Source organism: Pteropus medius, unplaced genomic scaffold (genome assembly GCF_902729225.1).
Source record: "Pteropus medius unplaced genomic scaffold, Ma_sr-lr_union100, whole genome shotgun sequence".
NCBI classification, from domain to species: domain Eukaryota; kingdom Metazoa; phylum Chordata; class Mammalia; order Chiroptera; family Pteropodidae; genus Pteropus; species Pteropus medius.
In genome coordinates, this window is record NW_024351072.1 from 1,485,423 (window position 1) to 1,510,318 (window position 24,896).

Sequence of the window (24,896 nt, forward strand, 5' to 3'; positions counted from 1 at the left end):
CAATAATTGGCTGATGTCCTTAAAAGTTTAGGGGATTTTCCACTCCAAGATAATTGATACTTTGTCCAGTGTCCTGAAAATATCTAAGCCGAAGAGAACTTGTCTTTTGTACTTCTAAGCTTTCTAAAATAAACATCTCTGAAATGGCTCAGAAATGATACTGTGACGACTGAGGTGCAGAGAGTTCTTCAAGACTAGTGAAACTCTGGCCAGGAAAGTGTGAGGAATCCCCAGGGATTGGTCTTTGGAAAATGGTCAGGGTGTGTGAGACACAGGGCAGAGGGTATTATCAGATATTCTACCTTTCCAAGATACATTTGGAAAGTATCTTTCTATTTGTCACTCACCCAAGTCCAGATGAATACGTGCCTAGGAGGTTGAACTTTAGTTAGATCTAGGTTCCTCAGAGTTGGTGTAATGTCAGAAAAGAAAGGAATTTTGTGGTGGACCCTTATAGTTACTACATTGAAGCCACAGTGCTTTGAAAAGTCAAGAGCACTGTATTTTTATTTTTTACAAAGAGCACCAGGATATTATTACAACTTGTTAATCATTTGGGAAATAAAGGGCCTTACCTCACATCTTGCACCAGAATAAGTTTCAAATATATTACATACTTAAATGAAAGCATTAAAGTATAAACGTACAGAATAAAATATAGTTACAAATTCATATATTCAGTGTGTAGAAGGCTCTTTTAAGCATGAAGGCAAACACAGGAAACATAAAAGGAAGGAAAGAGATTTGACTTCATAAGAATTTATTAAGAAAAGCAAAAAAATGATAAAATTAAAAGATAATGACAAATTAATATTATATAACGAGCTCTCATAAATCAATAAGAAAAACATAAAAGGATTAGTAGAATAATGGGCAAAGATCATGAACAGAAAATTCACAAAAGGACAAACACATCGAAAGCTGTCAACTTCACTAATCCTCAAAGAAATACATACTAAAAATTGTGATAGCAAGATTTTGCACAAATGGCTAAGTTTAGTGCCCACTGTTGAAGGACTATGGGGAAAGACATCTCATAAACTGCTACAGGGAGTTTAAATTAGTGCTACATGTATTTTGTAGGATAATTCAGTAACATGTATGTGACATAGATATTCTTTGAAATACCTCTCAGTGTGTTTCCTTTTTGTTAATTTGATAGCTTCCCATCATGAAGTCCCCAGGCAATGAAGAGAATAAATATCTACCTTCTTGGTTCTCTCATGTGACACCCTCATCACAGCTTATTTATATGGGAGCTCCTACACAAGTGTGACTACACATATTTGTTCAATATGAACCGTAAAGTGTAAATTTCATATTTGTATCCTCTAATCCATCCATTATACATCTAATAGTTTATTCTAAAGAAATAATTTGGAAGAGTCCAAAGATACACACTTACATACATAAATATAACCAAATGTTCATTATAATATTGTTTTAAAATTTGAAAAACTAGAAATAACCTAAATGTTTATCATCTGAGTAATGGTTACATCATAATAAATCTGTACAATGGGTGACAACAACTCTTAGTTTAATAACTTCAGTTATTACAAAGTATAAAAGAAATCTCTATGTATTGGAATGAGAAAGACATCTAAGTCACATTGTTAGGTGATAAAATCAGGATGAAAATATTATGTATGGGATAATTTCATTTATGTGAAAGTCTATAGTGATCTGTATTCACATGGAAATATATTAATATTCTATAGAAAAATAAAAAAGATTATATGACTGTACTTAGTGTGATCTCATTTTTGTTTAAATATGCATATGAAAGTCTCAAAGCGTCTGTACCATATTATTAGCTGTGATTATCTGTGGATGATCTGAGGTTAAGTACAATTTTCACTTTCTTATTTACACATTTCTCCATTGCCTGATGTTTTCCCCCAATGAGTTAATATTTTTCTAATTAGAAAAATCAACAAATTTATTTCCTTTTGAAAATAAAAATAATGTATATCTTTAGTGACATGAAAGATGTTTTTAACATATTAATATAGTAAAAAAGCAGATTACTAAAAATGTGATTTAATATTTGTTTTTACAAAAATGTGTACATGTCCATATAAACAAGACATATGCCAAAACATTAAGAGTGTTTATCTCTAGGTCTCTGGATTAGCAACGATTTTTATATACTTTTCTTTTTGATTAAGCATATTTTCTAATTTCCCTTTAATAAATGTATTTTGTGAAATTAAGGGGGAAAAAAGTACAAAGTACCATAAAGTTCTAGGTTTCTTGAAGAACTAGAGTATCTGGTTGGTGAATTTGAGATAGTTGATATGTCTTGCAGGGAAAATGGTAGACTTGTGGGACTGGCTACCTAATTAGCCAGGCCCAGTGCAAGATGAAAATGCTTTTTTCAAAAGCAAGAAAAAATTGTTGTCAAAGATCCTAAAATATAAAGCTTTTATTTTCTTCTACACTTCCTTTTACTCACATGGTATGATCCACTGTCCCATTAAACTTCACTTAGAAAACATAAATTCAAAGGTAAAATTATTAAGAATTTTAAGATGGCAATAGCAGAGCAATAAATCAAACAGGGGCCCTTCAGTAGGGGCTCTGTGTGACTGCACAGGTTGCACTCCCATGAGGCTAGCTTGTGGTCACAAAGAGGGAGGAAACCTGGCTCTGGAAACCATTGTCCAAGACACTTTTGAAACTATGGCAGTGTCTCTTTCTACCAGCTCCAGAACAATTTGGAGTGACATGTCTATTCTCTCTTTTTGTACTATAGTTTTTATAACAGGCCAATACAATGATTTGGTAAGTGTCACTTCTTTTTTTCTGGAAGAGATCGTGTAGAATTGGTGTTAATTCTTCTTTAAATGTTTGGTAGAATAGTCCAGTGAAACCATTTAGACCTGGAGATTTCATTTTTTAAATTGAAGTCTTTTAAATTGAGTCTTTAAAATTGGTAATTACATTTTCTCATAGTTATGGTGCTATTCAAATGATCTATTTCATATTAGGTAAATTATATTAATTTGTGTTTTTTTGAGGAATTGGTTCATTGAATCCAAACTGAAAAATTTATGTGCAGAGAGAGTTGTCGGTAGCATTTCTTAGTTATTTTTTTTTGATGTTTGCAAGATATGTAATATAATGTGTGTCTTCTCTCATTTTTCTTTGTCAGTCTTACTAGAGGTTTGTCAAATTTTTGGGCTTTCTAAAGAAAACCAGGTTTGGTTCATTGATTTTTTTCTATTGTTTTTGTTTACAAATTCATTGATTTCTGCTCTTATCTGTATTATTTCTTTCCTTCTACTTGCTTTAGATTTATTCTGTTCTTCTTTTGCTAGGTCCTTAAGATGAGAACTTGGATTATTGATTTCAGACTTTTCTTTTTTTCTGTTGTATGCAATTAGTGCCATAAATTTTCCACTCAGCACTGTTTAGTTGTGTCCCACAGATTTTGATATGTTGTATTTTCATTTCATTCATTTCAACATCAATATATTTCTTTTTATTTCCCTTTGATCTATAGATTGTTTAGAAGTGCGTTGCTTAGTTTCCAAGTGTTTGGAAATTTTCTTGTCATCTTTCTGTTATTGATTTCTAGTTTGATTTCACTGTGGTCAGAGGACATCTCTATATGATTTCAATTATTTTACATTTGTTAAGGTTTATTTTAAGGCCTGAGATAGGGCTTATCTTGATACATTTTCCATGAGTATGAGAAGAGAATGTGTATTTCACTGTTGGATGGAGTGTTCTATGCCGTTGATCAGATATCATTGGTTGATGGTGTTGTTGTGTTCTTCCGTATCCTTGCTGATTTTCTGTCTAGTATTGTTAATTATTGTGAGAGGGGTGTTGAAGTCTCCAGCTATAATTGTGGATTTGTCTATTTGCCTTTTGAGTTCAATCAGTTTTTGCTTCACATATTTTATAGCTCTACTGTTTGGTGCATACATATTTAGAATTGCTATGTCTTGATGGATTTGCCCTTTTATCATTATACAATATCCTCTGTCTCAGTTCAATCACTGGCTCTGAAAGCATTTTATATTACATTCTGTCTATATATGTATTATTATAATTTATATATTAATATATTTAATTTAATACATATGCAAATAATACAATTGCCTGTAATATATAACACATATATTGCTAATGTATACTAACATACATGTTCTCTTTATATATTTGACATTAATATAGTCACTTTTCTTTTATTAATGTTTGTATGATATTACTTTTTCATCCTTCTACTTTCAGTACAACTATACTATTATATTTAAAATGAGTTTCTTGTAAACAATATATAGCTAGGTCATGTTTTTTACTCCGCTCTGCCAGTCTGTTTTTTAATTGGTATAATTATACCATTTAACTTAATTCTAATTATTGCTATTTTATAATTAAATCAGCTATTTTAAAAATTTTATTTCTTTATTTTTTATGGTTTGTTGGTTAACGAAATCCAATAAGTTTCGGCTGGGCACTTTAACAGTAAAGCATATATATGTTTACGATGTGTGTCCACATTCCATAGTTAGATTTCTTTCCGTCGCCACATAAATGAACTACTTTACCCCACCTACCTCCACCCTACCCCTACCCCCTACCCTCTGGTAACCACTGGTCTATAGTCCATGTCCATGAGTCTCTGTTTGTTTGCCTTGTTCATTTGTTGCTTTTAGGTTTATATCCCACATATAAGTGATATTATGTGATTTTCAACCTTTTATGTCTGGCTTATTTTGCTTAGCATGATAATCTCGAGGTCCATCCATGTTGTCGCAAATGGTAGTATTTCATCTCTTCTTATGACTGAGCAATATTCAATTGTACATATGTACCATCACTTCTTTAGCCAATCATCTACCGTAGGACACTTCGGTTGTTTCCACGCCCTGGCCACCGTGAATAATGCTGCTATGAACATCGATGTGCAAATATTTTTTCTCATATGAATTTTCAAGTCTTTGGGGTAAATACCCAGTAGAGGGATTCCTGGATCACATGGTAGATCAATTCTAAGTTTTTTGAGAAACCTCCATATTGTTTTCCATAGTGGCAGCACTGATTTGAAGTCCCGCCAGCAGTAAATGAGGGTTCCTTTTTCTCCATATCCTCTCCAACATTAGTTATTACTTGTCCTGTTGATTATAGCTATTCTAACAGGAGTGAGGGGGTATCTCATTGTGGTTTTAATTTGCATTTCCCTAACAGCTAGCAATGTTGAGCATCTTTTCATATGTCTGTTGGCCATTTATATGTCTTCTAGGGAGAAGTGTCTGTTCAGGTCCTCTGCCCATTTTTTGATTGGATCTTTTATTTTTTGCTATTATTGAGTTGTATGAACTCTTTGTATATTTTGGATATTAGGCCCTTATCGCAGACGTTGCTTGCAAATATATAATCCCATTCGGATGGTTGTATCTTTACCTCGCTGATGATTTCTTTTGCTGAGCAGAAGCTCTTTAGTTTGATGTAGTCCCATTCATTTATTTTAGCTTTTACTTTCCTTGCTTTTGAGGTCAAATTCATAAAATCCTCTTTAAGTCCAAGGTCCTTGAGTTTTGTTCCTATGTTTTCTCCTATGCATTTAATTGTTTCAGGTCTTATATTCAGGTCTTTAATCCATTTTGAGTTAATTTTGGTGTGTGACGTTAGATAACAATCTCATTTCATTCTTTTGCAGGTGGCTTTTTGGTTTTCCAAGCACCATTTATTGAAGAGGCTTTCCTTTCTCCACGATATGTTTTTGGATTTTTTTGTCAAAAATTATTTGCCCATATAAATATGGGTTTACTTCTGGACTCTTGAATCTGTTCACGTAGTTCATGAATCTGTTTTTCTGCCAATGCCCTGCCATTTTGTTTACTGTTGTTTTGTAGTATAATTTGAAGTAGGGTGGAGTGATGCCTGTAGCCTCTTTCTTTTTCCTCAGGATGGCTTTGGCAATTCAGGGTCTTTTATGTTTCCATACAAATCTGATGATTTTTTGTTCTATTTCTTTAAAAAATGCCGATGGGATTTTGATGGGGATTACATTAAATCTGTATAATGCTTTAGATAATATGGTCATTTTACCTATGTTGGTTCTTCCAACCCAAGAACATGGAATATCTTTCCATTTCTTTGTATCTTCTTCAATTTCTTTGGAAAAAAAAAGTTTTGTAGTTTTCATTATATAGGTGCTTCACATGTTTCGGTAAATTTATTCCTAGATATTTTATTCTATTGGTTGCAATTGCAAAAGGAATTATTTTTCCACTGCTTTTTCTGACACTTCATTATTAGAGTATAGGAATGCTATGGATTTTTGAACATCAAATCGTATCCAGAAACTTTACTGTATTTGCTTATTGTTTCTAGTAGTGTTCTTGTGGAGTCTTTAGGGTTTCCATATAGAGAATCATGTCATCCACAAATAGTGACAGTTTGAGTTCTTCGTTTCCTATTTAGATGACTTTTATATCTCTCTCTTGCCTAATTACACTCACTAGGACCTCCAAAATTGTGTTGAATAATAGTGGCGATAGTAGACAGTCTTGCATTGTTCCTGATCTCAGAGGGAAGGTTTTTAGATTGTCACCATTAAATATAATGTTGGTTGAGGGTTTGTCATATATGGCCTTTATTATATTTAGGTATTTTCTTACTATACTGATTTTGTTAAGTGTTTTGATCATAAATGGGTGTTGTATCTTGAAAGTTTTTTCTGCATCTATTGATATGATCATATAATTTTTATTTTTAAATTTGTTCACATGGTGTATCATATTAATCGATTTGCATATGTTTTTCAAATGTTTTGAACCATCCCTGTGCTTCTGGGAGGAAGCTCATTTGATCGTGGTGTATAATCTTTTCCATATGTTGCTATATATCGTTCACTAGCATCTTATTTAGAAGTTTTGCATCTGTGTTCATGAGAGATATTGGTTCGTAGTTTTCTTTTTTGTGTGTTATCTTTACCAGGTTTTGGTATCAGGAAGATATTGGCCTCCTAAAATGAGTTGGGAACTATTGCCCCCTCTTTGATTTTTTGGAAGAGTTTGAGGAGAAAAGGTATTAAATCTTCTTTGAATATTTGATAGAACTCATTGGTGATGCCATCTGGTCCTGAATTTTTAGTTTTTGTAGATTTTTGATGATTGTTTCAATTTCCATACTGCTAATAGGTCTATTTATTTTCCAGTTTTTCTTGATTCATTCTAGGAAGGTTGTATTTTTCTAAGTACTGGCCCATTTCTTCTAGGTTATGAAATTTGATGTTATATACTTTTTCATAGTATTCTTGCATGATCCTTTATATTTCTGCAGTGTGTCGTCATTTCTCCCTTTTCCTCCCTGATTTTGTTTATTTGTGCCCCCCTTTTTTTTTTCTTTAGTGAGTCATGCCCGGGGTTTCTCAATTTTATTAACCTTCTCAAAGAACCACCTGTTCATTGCATTTATTTTTTCTATTGATTTTTTTTGTTTGTTTTTAATTTTATTTATTTCTGCTCTAATTTTGATTATTTCTTTCCTTCTGCTGACTTTAGACTTCATTTGTTCTTCTTTTTCTAGTTTTTAAAGATGAAACATTAGGTTGCTTATTTGGGCTCGTTCTTGTTTTTGGAGTTAGATTTGTAATGATATGAACTTTCCTCTTATGACTGCTTTTGCCATGTCTCGAATGTTTAGATACGTTGTACTATCATTATCATTCCTGTCTATGTATCTCTTGAGCTCTCTTTTTATTTCTTCTTTGACCCAGTCATTGTTCAGTAGCATGTTGTTTAATTTCCATGTATTTGTAGTTCTTCTTGATTTCTTTTTGCAGTTGATCTCTCATTTCAAAGCATTATGATCAGAGAATATGGTTGGTATGATTTCAACCCTGTTATATTTGTTGAAGCTATCTCTGTGTCCCAGTATGTGTTCAATCGTTGAGAATATTCCATGTGCACTAAAGAAGAATGTACAAGCAGCTGTTTTGGGATGAAAGGCTCTGTAAATGTCAAGTATGTGCAGTTGGTCTAATGTGTCATTTAAGGATGTTATTTACTTATCGATTTTCTGATTGAATGCTCTGTTCATATCTGACAGTGGGGTGTTTAGGTCTCCTACTATGATAGTGTATTGGGCTGTTTCTGCCTTTAGTCCTGTTAGTATTTCAGAGCTTCCTGATGGGAGCATAAATATTAAGTAGTGTTATGTCTTCTTGGTGCATGATTTCCTTTATCATTATGTAGCTTTCCTCAGTATATTTCTTTATCTTTTTTTTTTTCTATTTTGAAGTCTATTTAGTCCTATATTAGGACCACTCCTGCTTTTCTCTGAATGCCATTTGCTTGAAATATTATTTTCTACCCTTTTACTTTGAGTCTCTGTTTGTCTTTGGATCTGAGATGTTTTTACTGTAGGCAGCATATGTTTGGGTTTTGTTTTTTGATCCATTCTGCAACTCTGTGCCTTTTTATTGGTGAGTTCAGTCCATTTACATTTAGGGTGATGTTTGAAATATGAAGTTTTCCTATAACCATTTTATCTTTTGCTTCCTGGTAGCTCGTTGTTTCCATTGCTTCATAATCCTTGTGTGTTTGTTTGTTTTTTGTTTTTTGTTTGTTTTGTTTTGTTTTTAATTTTGGTTGGCTTTTGTGAATTTTCCCTCTGGTCCATCTTGTTTTATTTTATATATTTCAGTTCTGAATATTTGTTTGTGGTTATCATTACAAATATGTAAAGGTATATGTCCTATCTTCGTTCATCTTTGCAAATTTGAATCTTTGAATCCTCCTCTTTTCTGTCATTGTTGTCTCAACTTGACCCTATGTATGCTGAACGTTCATTACTATCTTGCTATAGCAAATCTCTTCTTATTGTTTAAGCTTATAATGCCCTATTCTTAGTAAGGGTTGCACTCCTCCGCTTCTATGTGCCTGATAGTCACCTTACTCCTAATTATGTATTTTTTTTTGTCATTTTGTTCTAGGTAAGCTGACCCCTTTCAGTATTTCCTGTAATGCAAGCCTTGTAGTGGAGAATTTCCTCAAGTTTTGTATGTCTGGAAAAGTCTTTATATCTCTTTTGTATCTAAAGGAGAGCTTTGCTGGATACATTATTCTAGGCTGGTAGTTCTTTTTATTTAATAGTTTGAATATTTGATTCCTCTCCTTTCTGGCTTTGTAATTTTTGTACTGAGAAGTCCAATGATATTCTAATGGGTTTTCCTTTATAGATTGCCATCTTCCTTTCCCAGGCTGCCTTGAGAATTCTTTCTTTGTCATTGATTTTTGATAATTTTAATATAATATGTCTCGGTGAAGGCCTTTTTTTGTTGAAATAATTGGGTGTTCTGTTGACTTCTTGAATTCCGAGCTCCAGCTCATTCCTTAGATTTTTGAAATTATTGTCAACTATTTGTCAGAAAATCCTTTCTAATCCCTGCTCCTTTTCCTCATCTTCGATAATGCCCATTATTCTTATGTTTTCTTTCCTGATAGTATCAACGATTTCTTGTATTTCTCTTTCATTATTTTTCATTCTTCGATTTCTCTCTTCTTCTTTCTGATTTATTTTTAGATTTATATCTTCACTATCACTGATCCTTCCCTCTATTTGGTTGACTCTATTTCCCAAGATGTCTACTTCGTTTTTCATCTCTTCCAGTGTGCTCTTCTTCTCTAGATGTTCCAATTGGTTCTTTTCAAGGGTTTCAATCTCCTTGCTAAAGAACTCATTCTGCTCATCTTGTTGTTTTTTCAATTCCTGAAATTGTTGATATGAATTGTTTTGGAGCTCCTTGATTTTTTTCAGAGCTACCATCCTAAATTCTCTGTCGCTTAAGTCATGTGTTTCTATGTGTGTAAGCTTATTTTCTGGAGATTTTTCTTTTTCTTTCTGAGTTGTCACTTTGGTTGTTCATGGTGTTTAATGGATTATTTCTCCACCTGGGCATTAATGGAAGTGTATTCTGCATTTTTTCCAGAAAGAAGATTTATTATATAAAGGTCTCTCTTTAGCCTGTTGCAAATAAGATGTTTTTCTTTCTTTTCCGGTAGGTAGAGTCTAAGCTTCTTGGATCCCTGCTTCATACAAGGTCTTAATAATGCCTTTTTTACTTATAGATATTTAATCACATTTGCTACCCTCAGTTTCAGTCCCTGTCAGTGTTAGCGATAGTTTCGGTAGTGTTTGCTCAGATTCCCCTGGGGTTCTGCAGTATTTGGTCTTGGAGGATATGGGGGGAGGGGCTCTCTGGGTTGGAAGATGGGACCTGCAGCTCAACTTCATGTTTTGCTGCCATGGCTGGTAATGATCAACCGTTATTTCTCTGCCATCCCTGCTTCTCTGCTGTCTTCACTTCTCTGCTTTTTGTCCTGATCCCTGGGTACTGCTGCCTGCTGGGCAGAGCTCAAAACTCTCTCAGACAGTGTTTTTCTGGGAACATGCCATACCTTCTTCTCTCTCCCTCCTTCTGGGACTTCGGGCTGTGAGAGGCAGCTTCTTTGTTTCTCTCAGGCTACTGCCTGACTCCCACACTTCTAAACTTTGGTAGCTCTTACTTGCAGATGCCATGCCGAGATGTGCTGGTGCACAGTTTGGGTGTTTTTTGTTGAGTTTTAGATGTTCAGCTTATTGTAGTTTCAAGGGGAGAGATATGGGAATGTCTCTCATTCTGCCATGTTTTTGATGTCACTCAACAAACAATCTTTTGATATAATAACATACCTTAATTAGAGCAGCACTACAATTTTAACCATTATGTTGGTAATAGTATTGTCACATTAATTTACTAATCATTTTTTAGGACATTGACTACTTGCTAGTCGACTGTACATCAAAATGGACCTACTTTCTGCATTATTATTGTGGGGGTGAAATATAATTTTCCTCCTATCTTTCTAAGTTCTTCTGTCTGAATTAATAAGCAAATTAACATGAGATGGATTAACAGGGAAAAAAATTACCGAATTTATTATAGACGTACATATTGGTGTTCCTTAAGAATATGAGACCAGAGGAGGAATTGGATAGTTGAGGGTGATATTCCATTCTGGACTAAGGAGAGATAGGGAGGGGCCCGGGACTCCAAAGGGAAAGTAGGCAGTTCACAAGTAGTTGAAAAAGAGCAAACATGTGGTAAACAAATTCTTGCTTGGCCACCTAGAAACAATGAGACACAGAGGGGAGTCTAATGAACAGACCTGCCTGGATCCTCCCTGTCTGCCACAGTTAGTTCATATATGCTAAGGTGAATATGTGAAGGTTACCTTCCTGAAGCAGGGTTTTCTGTCTCAATTCTTTTAGGCAGGTAAGAGGAAGGTAAAAACAAAAAAAAACTTCCTGAGTTTGTTGGGCTCTAAGTGTTTTTGATAGAAATAATCTGTATGCCAGAGCGGCACATTCTGGGGAAACTGGTTCTGGATCCTTACATTATCTTCTGTCAAAACAAATCCTTTAATAAACCATACAGAATTCCTTTGATGAAGACATCTGAAAAGGAGATGGTAAATCTAAAATGGGAAAGTATTAGAAATGGTGCAAAACTGAGCTTCATATTGAAGCAATATGAAGCAATATTAGCTAAGTAATCCTGTTAATTACCAGAATCTCTGACATTCTGTGTTTTTGCTTTTAGTCATTCTGTTCTGTAATATTTTGAGTAAAACTGGTTATTATTATTTTAGTATTAGTCACATTTTCTCTTCTAAAATATGTAATTGAACATTTTGCTGCATTTGTAAGTGTATTTTTTTAAAAAAATAACCAGGGGACAAAATCCTTTTCAGGTCAATGTGGCTCCAATTTGGTAGGGCAAGTCAATGAAAAAATGAATTCCTTGTTTACTAAATTCTTCTTTACAGTAAACTTTTCAGAAACTTAGCAGTTGTGTTCAGCTAGGGTTACCTATGTAAACATTCAATGCCATAGTGTGCCATAGGGGAAACCAGGAAATACGTTCTTCTTCTAACACTTTGACTACAGCACATGTGTTGTAGCTAGAAATAGAGCAAGAGGTTGTTACAGAGACTGCTGCTTCTTCCTTAATTCCCTGTGATATGCATTTAGCTCTCTTTTCCCCATGGCTAGAGACATCTATTCTTTGCCAGCTATTGTGTTTAGTTGTCTATATTATTTTAGGTGGCAGTGAGTTCATTCCAGTGGGGAAATGGCTATATGTCTCTGCTTTTTAAAGTGTCTTATTCAAATGTGTTATGAAAAATTGGAGGATGGAAATGATAGTCTTTCTGATACGGTTTATGTTTGAATTCTGGGGAATTGGCCAGGTCATAAACTTCAAAAGCCTGCAGAACGTAGTAAAGAAACCAATCATTTATTAATTATAAAAATCTACCGTAAAAGGCATTTCGGGACAACTTAGGTAGCAAGGAAATGCTATGGACACTGCAGTAAGACATTTGGATCTTCAGCCAGAAAAAATGGGTGGAGGTGTGAATAGAATAATAGATGGTGCAACCAATTAGATTGATAGCTCATTAGCTGAAGAGATGGACTGATGTGATCCTGGAGGGATTCCTAGTCTCACGGGCAGGGTTCTGCTTAATTCCTGTCATGCGTTATATATTTTCATCATTAGCTTGGATGGAAATATGGAAAGCACGCTTGCCAGATTTAAGTGGATCAGAAAGATGAATGCAATTATGATACGAAAAGAGCCTGGACTGACTGATCCTATTGGTTAAAATGATGAAATTTAACAGGGATACATTGAAAGGTCTATACTTAAGAAAAGTGTTTTATTATTGATTGGACGAATAGTTGTTTATACTTGTGTGCTATTGGTTCTTTTACTACCTGTGTAACCTTGGGCAAGTTACTTAACTCTGCTTGAGCTTCATTTCCTCATCTGTAAATATATGTTTATGGGTAAAAAAAAAAATCCAATAGTGCAAAAGGACATTGAAAGAAAAGTAAGTCCTCTAAGCCCCGGTTCTCCAATCCCTTTGTTCTAGACATTTAAAAAAAGTCTTTGAGAAATAGCATGCATGTGTATATAAACCTTTTAAAAAACACAATATGTGCACTATTTTCCCCCCAGATTTTTTCATTTAGTTTATCTCATAGGTAATTCCATGTCGGCACATATATAGCTACATAATTTCCCCCTTGTCATTTGCTTTATTTATCTAGCATACTGATTCAAAGTACACATTCCAAAATCGTACTACCTGGATTCAAATCCCAGTTTACCAGTTATTGGCTGTGTGACCTTAGGCAAGTTACTTAACCTCTTTGTGCCTGCAGGCTGAAGCACAATAGGACCTGTTATACTTTTTGGAGCCCGTGAAAATGTTTTACATTTAATTTCTTTTAAAATTAGAAGAAAAAATGAATATAAAACTAATGAATATGTAATAATGAATCCATTTTCAATATATATATTTTTTTATGCTGAAAGGGTCCCACAATGACCAAAGTGCCCAGGGCCCATAGAAGTCATAATGTGGACCAGTGTACCTGGGGTTCATCATCTGTGAAACAGGTATAACAATCATGCCTACATCATAGGATTGTTGTGCAAAATACCTGCGTTGACATTTAGAAAGCTGATAGTGTTTGGCAATACTAATTTCTACATGCTTATTAAGTAAATAAATTTTTTAAAATAGGTAAATTTTATACATAGTAAAAAACTCAGAGTACAAAAAATGTATACAATGAAAAGCAAATCTTTCTAATCACTCATCCCCAGTCCCTCAGTTTCCTTCCTCAGAAATAGTCATTGTTACCATTTTTCATGTATATTCTAGAGATCATTTGTCTAATCGTATAGATCTTTTATTTAACTGTTCTTTATTTGATAGACATTCGATTGTTTCTTATCCTTGTTATTACAAACAATGCTGCAATGAATAACCATGTGGGAGTTTAACAGTAGGATAAATTATCTAAAATATAGTTATTGGGTCAATTATTTTAAATTTTGATAGATATTGCTAAACTGGTCTCCATGCTAGTCGCATCAATTTATACTCCTATCAGAAATGTAAGAAAGTGCTTGTTTTCCCACACCTTTATCAAAAATAATGTTATCAAACTTTTAGATCATTGACAATTGAGAGGTGAAAATGGTATCTCATTGTAACTGTGCATCTCTTTCATTAGGAGTGAGCTTCAGTAATTTTGACATACTAAAAGAAATTACCTTTTTTTATGAACTGTCAGTCCACATCTTTTGCCTATTTTCCTATTGTTTTTTTTTTTTTGACTTGTAGGAGCTCTTTAATATATTAAGGGAACTAAGTGCTATGTCTGTGATATGAATTGCCAATATTTTTCCAGCTTGTCTTTTGACTTTGGTTATAGTGTTTTGTCCATGCAAATTTAAAATTTTTTTATGCATTCAAGTTTGTCAATATTTTCTTTATGGTTTCTGGATTTTATATCCTGTTTGGAAATTCCTTCCTCACTTTGGAAATATACATTTAAAACTCCCATGTTATGTTTTTATAATTTAAAAAACATGTTTAAATGTTTGATTTATCTAGAATTATTTTGAGGTAAGGGGTGTTTTTCCTTGCAGAAAATTTTAATTTTCAATGTAGTCAAATATAAGAATTTTTTCCTTGTGACTTTTTTATTTTGTGTCTTGCTTGCATTTCATTTTATTTTATTATTTGTTTCAAGTATATACTACATTGGTTAGACATTTATATAGTTTATGAAACGATGCCTCTAATTACTCTATCACCCATCTGACTCTACACATAGTCATTACCTTACCGCTGACTACATTCCCTATGCCTTGCTCCCCATCTCCAGGACTATCTCTCAACTACTAAACATTTTTGTGTGTCTTGTTTAAATGGACCTTTCTTATCCTAAGGTCATAAACATAACTAAGTGATTGTTTCCTAATATGTTTTAGTTTCTTAAAAACTAAAACTATCTGGCATTTATTTTGGCGTGAAAAATGTGGTAGAGATCTAGTGTATGTCTAGCCAGTTGTCACTATACCATTTGTTGAATAGAACCATTTCTTCCATTGGTTTACAATGTGGCTTTTATTCTTATACAAAAGTCTTGTATATATTTATTTGTATTTCTGGACTACATTCTGTTTTGTTGCTGTCTGTCTGTTTTTGCATCAGTATCAAACTGTTTTAGATACCATATATAAAGCAAGTATATATCTATCCCTACTTTATTAAGAGTATGGACATTAAATTTTGTCAAATACCTTTTCAGCATCTATGAAAATCATCGTATTATTTTTATCCCTTGATCTGTTAATACTGTGAAGTATTAATGGATTTTTCTAACATTAAAAAAATTCATTCCAGAAATAAACTCACTTGGTTGTTGTTGCATTATTTTTTCAATGGTCTGTCTGATTCTATTTGTTTATAGTTTGTATAGGATTTTTGCATTGGTATTCATAAGTGAGATTGAGCTAAAGCTTTCTTTGAAATTTGAAGAAGACAATATGGATTTTTTATGTGCTATGAAACAGGTGAAATACATTGGAGTTATTCTTGAAGATTTGGTAGAATTTATCTGAAATTTCTGAACCTCATACATTGTTGGAAGTACTCTTTGACATCATTTTCAATTTCTATAATAGTAATTGGTAGTTTATTTTCATCTTCTTGGGTTAATTTTGGCGATTCACATTTTCCTAGTAAATAATCCATTTCACCCAGGTTTTCAAATTTATTTGTATAGAGTTGGGTAAATTATTGTGTACTAATTCTTTTGATTTCATCCGTCTATGGTTACTTCTCTATTTTTAATTTTGTAATTTTTATTTTTATAAAATGAGTTTTTAAAAATGACTTTCATGAGATATAATTCACAAATACACAATTCACCCATTTAAAGTGTACACTTTAATTGTTTTAGTATGTTCACAGAAATGTACAGCCGGCATCACCTTCGATTTTCAGGACACATTCTACACCCTCAGAAGAAACCCTATAGCCATTAGCAGTCATTCCTAATTTCCCTCCAAGGCCCTCAGGCCTAGTCAACCACTAATCTCTTTCTGACTGTATAGATCTGCCTATTTTGGACATTTTATATAAATGGATGTAGGGTTAACTCGGAACATAGTCCCTCCACATACACAGAAGATTGACAGCTGCCTGGCCAGCAGCCAAGAAAAGCAGTACACAAAGACCTTTCAGCTGTGCCTACTCTTAAGGATGTTTTCTGCTGCTCCCAAGGACATTATCTGCTTTGTAACCAAGCAGCACATCTTGCTGCCACCCATCTGAGCAGGAGGCTGCTCCTCCAATGAAGTATCCCTTTCCAATGCTTGTGGGCATAAAAAACTACTTGCATTTGGTCAGCAGCAGTTTTTCTTTCTGCAGCTCCAACCTGCCGCTGCTGAAGCTCCCTTGCCTCGTGAGTAATAAATGGCATCTCTCACCTCTCTGTTCTACCTGATGGTTTTCTTGGAATATCCAAGCCCAGGTGCAAGTTCCAGGCCTGGGGCTCCTGTGTTACAATGGAATAATACAATATGTGGACTTTTGCGACTGGCATCTTTCTCTTAGCATAATGTTTTCAAGGGTTACCCATGTTATAAAGTAAGTTTTAAAATGCAGATCTACAGTGGTTTTTACAATTTCCCTTATCAGTTTACCATCTGTATTAGTCAGTTAGGGTTGCCATAACAAAATAGCAAGACCGAGCGGCATTTTAAACAACAGAAATTTATTTTCTCACAAATCTGAAGGCTAGAAGTCCAAGATCAAGGGGTCAGTAGGGTTAGTTTCTTCTGAGGCATCTCTCTTCGGTTTGCAGATGACTACCTTCTCGCTGTATCCTCATATAGTTGTCACTGTCTGTGTGTCTATGTTCTAATCTCTTATAAAGACACCAATCATATTGGAGTGTGGTCTACCTCAATGACCTCATTTTAACTTAATTAGCTCTTTAAAGGCCCTATCTCCAAATACAGTCACATTCCTAAGTATTGGGGGTTAGGGCTTCAAAATATGAATTTTGATGGGACACAATTTAGTCTATAACCCCATGTTAAAGAAAAAAAAAGCAAGCTTGTATAGCCTAGTCTGCTTCTACATATATGTTTTTTATCAGTTTGACCTAAGTCAGTCAAAATGCTCAAAGGAGTTTGTGTATATGTGTGCATGTGCATGTTTATGAAAAATCTCAGTCTCGTCAATCAAGCAGGTCTAATTTTTAAATTATTTTTTCTGACTATAAAATTAATTTATGTACATTATACAAGATTCAAATGCTACAGAAATACATAAACTGAAAAGTGAAAGTTTTCCATAGCCTTCACTGTCAACAGTATATTTACAGCTTACTCCTCTAAATTTTCTTCCTTACATAGAGATACTGACAACGAAAAAGAGATTATATTCAACATAGCATTTTAAAGTACACTTTTTTCACTTAATATATCATGCACATCTTTTCATGGTGGTACCTGTGGATCTGTGTAATTTAAATATATATAATTTTGTTGTGTGCATATACCACGATTTATATAACTTCCTATTGATGAACATTTAAATTGCTACCAAGTTTTAGCTGCTGCAAAAAACTACACACAATACTGAAATAAATATCCCTTGTAGTCATCTTTGTGCTCTTATGTATTTCTGTAGAATAATCTCCTAGAATTTAAAAAGCTATATTCAAAAGTTGAAATATTTAAAATTTTAACAAATGCTGCCAAATTCCACAGCACTTTTTAATTTGGAAGCGGTTCCTGCACAAGGTGGATCATGTTGGCAGAGAATACTTTTCCTCCAGGTGAATCAAAAAGTAGTTTAGAGATCCCTGGTGGACTCTATTCTGTCCTATATTTTGGATAATTTTCATATCCATTTTTTGGGAAATACTGATCTAAAATTCTCTTTTAAACTTTGGCTATTAGGCTTTAAAAAAATTTCATGAGAAATACAGTACTCATGATGGAAAAATCTATGTATTTGACACTGCATTGTTTGATGCAAATGCTTTTTTCTTTTTCCTTTTTGATCTTCTAACAGGTACCATATGACTTCCATCTCAGCAATGGGATTATGAATTATGATTATGGCAATTCTCCTTTTCCATTAAAGATAATGAACCCATTCATGATTATATTTTATAAAGCCTGGTCACAATGATGTTGCCACATAACACTGAAAGAGTATAATTATACCTCTGTTATTTACATTATATTTCCATTCAAAATATGTTACATTGCACAAAGCTTATATCTCAGAACTATGATTTCTGTTTGAAATTAGCTCTCACACACAACATGCACATTATCCTATATTCACTTATGATCTAAATATGTTTACTTGCTAATACATAATATTTATATTAAAATTAATATAAATATATTTTCATCCCAATGTACAGTAAATAATACCTGCCACTGGCGTGAGACACAGAAAAGAGAATTGTTCTTGTCTCTCAGTACATTTTGTTTTTTGTTTTCCTGTTACCATGCCAGCAATCTTACAGTTTTGTTGTCACTGTAGACTGCCTAGATTAGCCTTCTACTTCAAATCAACGAAGCCAGCATTATCCAATTACAGCCTAAGAATGGCCTAATCCTCAAGACCAGCTGCCATAAGATAGTAGGGCATCCCTTTAATCAAAATGATAGCATCTTATTCTTTCAATTTGCCCATTGCAATAATGGAAATGCTGAGCAAGAATACAAGAAAACAACTACATTTTGCATTGATTTGTTAAAAGATCCTCCTAGCGTTTTTTTTAAATTAAGTTTATTGGGGTAACATTGGTTAATACAATTATATAATTTCAGGCGTACATTATAATTTCGCGTCTGTATATTCTATTGTGTCTTTACCACTCAAAGTCCAGTTTCCTTCAGTTACCATATATTTGATCCCCTTTACTGACTCTGCCCTCCCCCTATTCCCCATATTTGACTTTACCTCGTTTACCTCCTCCCTCCTCCCGACCCCACTAGTAACCACTAGACTATAGTCCTCTGGTAACCACTAACCGATAGTCCATGTCCATGAGTCTCTGTTTGTTTGTATTGTTCATTTGTTGCTTTTAGGTGTATATCCCACATATAAGTGATATCATGAGATTTTCAACTTTTTCAGTCTGGCTTATTTCGCTTAGCATGATTATCTCAAAGTCCATCCATGTTGTCGCAAATGGCAGTATTTCATCTCTTCTTATGGCTGAGTAATATTCCATTGTATATATGTACCACCACTTCTTTAGCCAATCGTCTCTCATAGGATACTTCAGTTGTTTCCATGTCCTGGCCACTGTGAATAATGCTGCTATGAACATTGGTGTGCAAATATCTTTATAGATATGATTTTGTAAGTCTTTGGGATAAATACCCAGTAGAGGGATTCCTGGATCATATGGTAGATCAATTCTTAGTTGTTTGAGGAAACTCCGTACTGTTTTCCATAGTGGCTGTACTAATTTGCAGTCCCATGAACAGTGTATGAGGTTCCTTTTTCTCCACATCCTCTCCAACATTTGTTATTACTTGTCCTGTTGATTATAGTCATTCTAACAGGTGTGAGATGGTATCTCATTGTGGTTTTGATTTGCATTTCTCTAATAGCTAGCGATGTTGAGCATCTTTTCATATATTTGTTGGCCATTTGTATGTCCTCTAGGGAGAAGTGTCTATTCAGGTCCTCTGCCTATTTTTTGATTGGATTGTTTGATTTTTGTTATTATTGAGTCGTATGACTTCATTGTATATTTTGGATATTAGGCCCTTTTCGAAGGTGTTGCTTGCAAATATATTTTCCCATTCGGATGGTTGTTTCTTTACCTTGTTGACAGTTTCTTTTGCGGAGCAAAAGCTTTTTAGTTTGATGTAGTCCCATTCATTTATTTTTGTTTTTACTTTCCTTGCATTTCAGGTCAAGTTCATAAAATCCTCTTTAAGTCCAAGGTCCATGAGTGTAGTTCCTATGTTTTTTTCTGTGCATTTTATTGTTTCGGGTTTTATATTCAGGTCCTTAATCCATTTTGAGTTAATTTTGATGTGTGGTGATAGACAACAGTCTAGTTTCACTCTTTTGCAGATGGCCTTCCAATTTTCCCAGCACCATTTATTGAAAAGGGTTTCCTTTCTCCACTGTATGTTTTTGGATTTTTTGTCAAAAATTATTTGCCCATATAAATATAGGTTTACTTCTCGACTCTCAATTCTGTTCCACTGCTCTGTGTGTCTGTTTTCTGCCAATACCATGCCGTTTTGTTTACTGTCATTTTGTAGTATAATTTGATGTTGGGCAGAGTGATGCCTTCAGCCTCATTCTTTTTTCACAGGATGATTTTGGCAATTCGGGGTCTTTAGTGCTTCCATACAATTCTGATGATTTTTTTGTTCTATTTCTTTAAAAAATGCCGATAGGGCTTTGATGAGAATTGCATTAAATCTGTATAATGCTTTAGGTAATATGGTCATTTTAACTATGTTGCTTCTTCCAATCCAAGAACATGAAATATCTTTCCATTTCTTTGTATCTTCTTTGATTTCTTTTAATAGGGTCTTGTATTTTTCATTATACTGGTCCTTCACATATTTCATTAAATTTATTCCTAGGTATTTTATTCTTTTTGTTGCCATTGCGAAAGGAATTATTTTTTCCACTTTTTTTTTCTCATGCCTCATTATTAGAGTATAAGAATGCTATGGGTTTTAAACACTGATTTTGTGTCCAGAGACTTTACTGTATTTGCTTATTGTTTCTACTAGTGTTCTTGTGGAGTCTTTAGGATTTTCTATATAGAGAATCATGTCATCTGCAAATAGTGACAGTTTGACTTCATCGTTTCCTATTCGAATGTCTTTTATATCTTTCTGTTGTCTGATTGCACTTCCGAGGACCTCCAATGTTATATTGAATAACAGTGGCGATAGTGGACAGCCTTGTCTTGTTCCTGATCTTGGAAGATTTTTCGTTTTTCACCATTAAGTATAATGTTGGCTGAGGTTTTATCATGTGTGGCCTTTATTATATTAAGGTTCTTTCCTTCTATATCAATTTTCTTAAGTGTTTTGATCATAAATGGATGCTGCATCTTGTAGAAGGCTTTTTCTGCACCTAGTGATATGATCATATGATTCTTATTTTTTAATTTGTTTATATGGTGTATTACATTAATTGATTTGCATATATTGAAACTTCTCTGTGCCTCTGGGATAAAACCCACTTGATTGTGGTGTAAAATATTTTTAATATGTTGCTGTATTCGGTTTATTGGTTATCTTATTTAGGATTTTTGCATACGTGTTCATGAGAGATATTGGTTTGTAGTTTTCTTTTTTTTGTGTAATCTTTATTCAGTTTTGGTATCAGAGTAATACTGGCCTCATAAAATGAGTTGGGAAGTACTGCCTCCTCTTCGATTTTTTTGGAAGAGTTTGAGGAGGATAAGTATTAAATCTTCTTTGAATGTTTGTTAGAATCCACAGGTGAAGCCATCTGGTCCTGGACTTTTACTTTTTGTAGGTTTTTGATGATTGTTTCAATTGTCCTACTGCTAATCAGTTTAGCATTTTGACATAATGTTCCATAACACTAAATTTCAGTATGTTCTTTTTTTTAACTGTTGTTGCTTTGAGATTTTCTAATGAAGACTAAAGTGTTCAGACTCCTTTGATTTTTTTATTGTCTTTACTTTAAAAAAATTATTTTTACTGTGTACCATAGTAATGCATGCTCATTGTAAAACAAAACAAGACAAAAAGTAGTAATATATAAGAGATAGTGGAAATAGGTTGCAATATTATCCTCCAGAGATAATCCCTCTTACGAGTTAGGTATATATTTTCCAGAAATGTTTTTCATGCTTATTCTAACATATATATTATTTTAATTATTCATATAAATTATATGCATATATATGATTTTTAATGCCTTGCTCTTCTCTCTTTTAAACTTATTTTTAAAGTAGGAATTATTTCAAACATAGAGACAAGAATCAAAAATAAAATAATAAATACGTAGACAACAGCCACCCACCTGTATAAAATCTTAACATTATTTTTTAACATTTTATAAAATAGATTTATAAAGTAGAAATGAAAATGTAGACTTGAGATCTCCTATATATCCTTCTTTGATCTTATTCTTTCTTTCCAGAGATAAATACTATTACCAATTTTGTGTTTATCATTTAGTTACCTGTGATACTATGATTTATAAGAAATATATATTTAGTTATTCAGATAGTCTTCATCCACAATTCCTCACACACAGCTTTCAAAACTCTTGGAATTTCCCTTTTGAATTTTCTAAGTGTTGAGAGTGATAATTTTCCTTCTGCTAAGTGTCATTTGTTATGTGAATGAGGTGACTTTCGGAAGCACCTAAGGATGGGAGCTCATTGGCAGGAGAACCAATCCTGTGATTAGAAGTTTGCCCTGTGACCTCATTCTTCTGATGGGTCTAAGAATAGTATTGATTTTTCAGCCTGTTCAGCTTTTTACATATTATTAGGATGGAGGAATGACTTCCAAGTTTCTTAGGTGCCAGATTGGAAACTGGAAGTCTCGGCACATTTTAAAATGGGATTATTTTACAGCTGAAACTTATTGGATTTCGTTAACCAATGTCATGATAAAAAAAATGTATTTTTTTATATTATTATTGAGTTGTAATAGTTATTCACTCAGGTATTCTGGATATAAGTCCCAGTTTATTTTTCATTTTGTGGTTCTTTAAGCCCTACAAGTTTGTTTGTTTATCTATTTTTGTGTAGTCAAATTTGGCACAAAATTTGACTACACAAAAATAGATAAACAAACAAATTTATCATTTTTTTATGTTACAGCTTAGTGTTTTGTGCCATATTTAGAAAGACCTTTCTCACTGAAAAAATAGAAAAATATTCACCCACATTTTCTTCTAGTATTCATATATATATAATTTCTTTCTTTCATTTTCTTTTTTCTTTTTACATTTTAATCTTGTCTATTCTTACTGAATGTAAAGTTTATGTCTGCGGTTCACAATCTGATATTCAATGCCCTTTATAATCTTGCCTAGGCACCCATTTCACTCACTTGTTTTTCAGCGTCAACCACTGGGGCTAGAATAGCTAGGTCAGAACATTGCTGAGACCAGTAGAAGAGTTTTTACTGAAAGAACCAAAACCAAAACATGGGATTCAACTACAGCTATCCTCCGCTTTCCAAAAGTTCATGTTATACCACTTTGCTTTTATGAAAGACCTACGTTAGTACAGTAATGGAATTTTTCATCAAAGTGAAAATCCTCATCAGATTTCTTTCAGTTAATGAAAACAGGTACTAATGTATCCAGTTCTACGATGTAAAATAGAGAAAGACTATTTGAAGATCGTGAATGGAAGACTTAAGGGAGATAGAATGGTGTGGGAGATGTATGTCATTCTAGGAAGTTGAGGACTGAGTCTTTGAACTAAGAATGTGATAAAAGTTACTGTATAAATATTTTATGCAGTGCTTATTACTTATTGATAGTAATACGTATGGCTTGCTAAAGGAGCCATACTCAGTGGGTCACTACTCCTTATCATCATCTTTATCCCCCACTGCACATCCCCCCATTCCCTGTGCTGGGCAGTGTGGAAGATATACTCTTTTGGACTGTAGTCCTACTCTGGCCCAGATACTTGGCAGATCTTAGTGGTACCAGAAGGTAGTTCGAGATGTTTTGTATAAGCATTTCTGGTTTCCAGTGCCCAGCCCCTTCTCTGATGGATACATTTAAAGGGGTCAGGAACAAATATCAAATGCTGGGGTATGGCAAACCAGAGAGACCAGAACAAGCATCTCGAAACTGTATGGCATAGAGTAGGTGGTTAATAATAGTTGAATAAAATGTAAAGTGTAATGGGGAGAACAAGCATTATCTGCAGACAGGACTTATGGGCATGATTAGGGTGGAAGAGGTTGGGAGGATAATGAGTTCAGGTTTTAATATGTTGGTGCCTATTACATGTGCCCACCAAACAGCTGGATATATCTTGTTTTGGCATTTCCGAGATGGGTGCAGAGTTAGAGACCTGGCTGGAAAGAAGTCATCAGCGCATAGTAATACTTGAAATCCAAGGAATGGATAATATCCTCCAGGGAGAGTGGATAGAGGCTGAGAGAAAAAATGCCAGCCAAATAATTAGAAGTGCTATGGTAACTGAACTGAGAAAGAGTTTCAGTAAGGAGGGGAGGGATCAACAGGACCAAACGCTACAGGGAAACAAAGATAGATATGGTTAGAGTTATGTCTATTGGATATGTCCATATGGAGGTTAGTGATGGCTTCTTCAAAGTTGTTTTAGTAGAGTGATGAGATCTGTTCATGTTGTTCTGAGATGAGCAAATGGAAAGAAAATCTATTCATTAAGATATTTTGCTGAGAAGGAAAAGAAAGAGAAAAGAAAGTAGCTAGAAGCCTGTGCAAAGTAAAGGAAGGATAATTTAAGAAAAGAAAAGACTTTAGCAGGTATATAGGTAGAGGGGAAAGGATCAGTAGGGTGGGAGAAGTTGAAGGTAAAAATCCTAGGAGAGGTGGGAGGGATTAAAATTGAGAGCTCAGATTGGGTGGGGAAGGGAGGTGAGGTGGGGAGGGGTGGACAATAGCCCTAAACAAGAGGAACCATATCCCTTCCTCTGACTCCTCAAAAAAAAAAAAATAAATAAAGAGTAGATTATAGTCACAGAAAAGCTTGCAAAGTGACAGTAGATTAAGGGCATTCACACTTTCTATTAGCCACCTCTTACCAGTTCAGATCTTTTTGGCCTTATTGTCTCAGGGTCTTTTAGCTATTGCTTCTGTTCCAAGCCCTTCTCTGAGTGGGCTCTGATGGATTTACATGGTGCAACCCATTAGCCTCTCACTTCATGCCGTGGTGCTTTCTTATGGACACTGAGGATTGAGACTCTGAGGAGTGGAATTAGCTGGGGTGCCAATACACTGTGTAGCCTGGAAATGCTG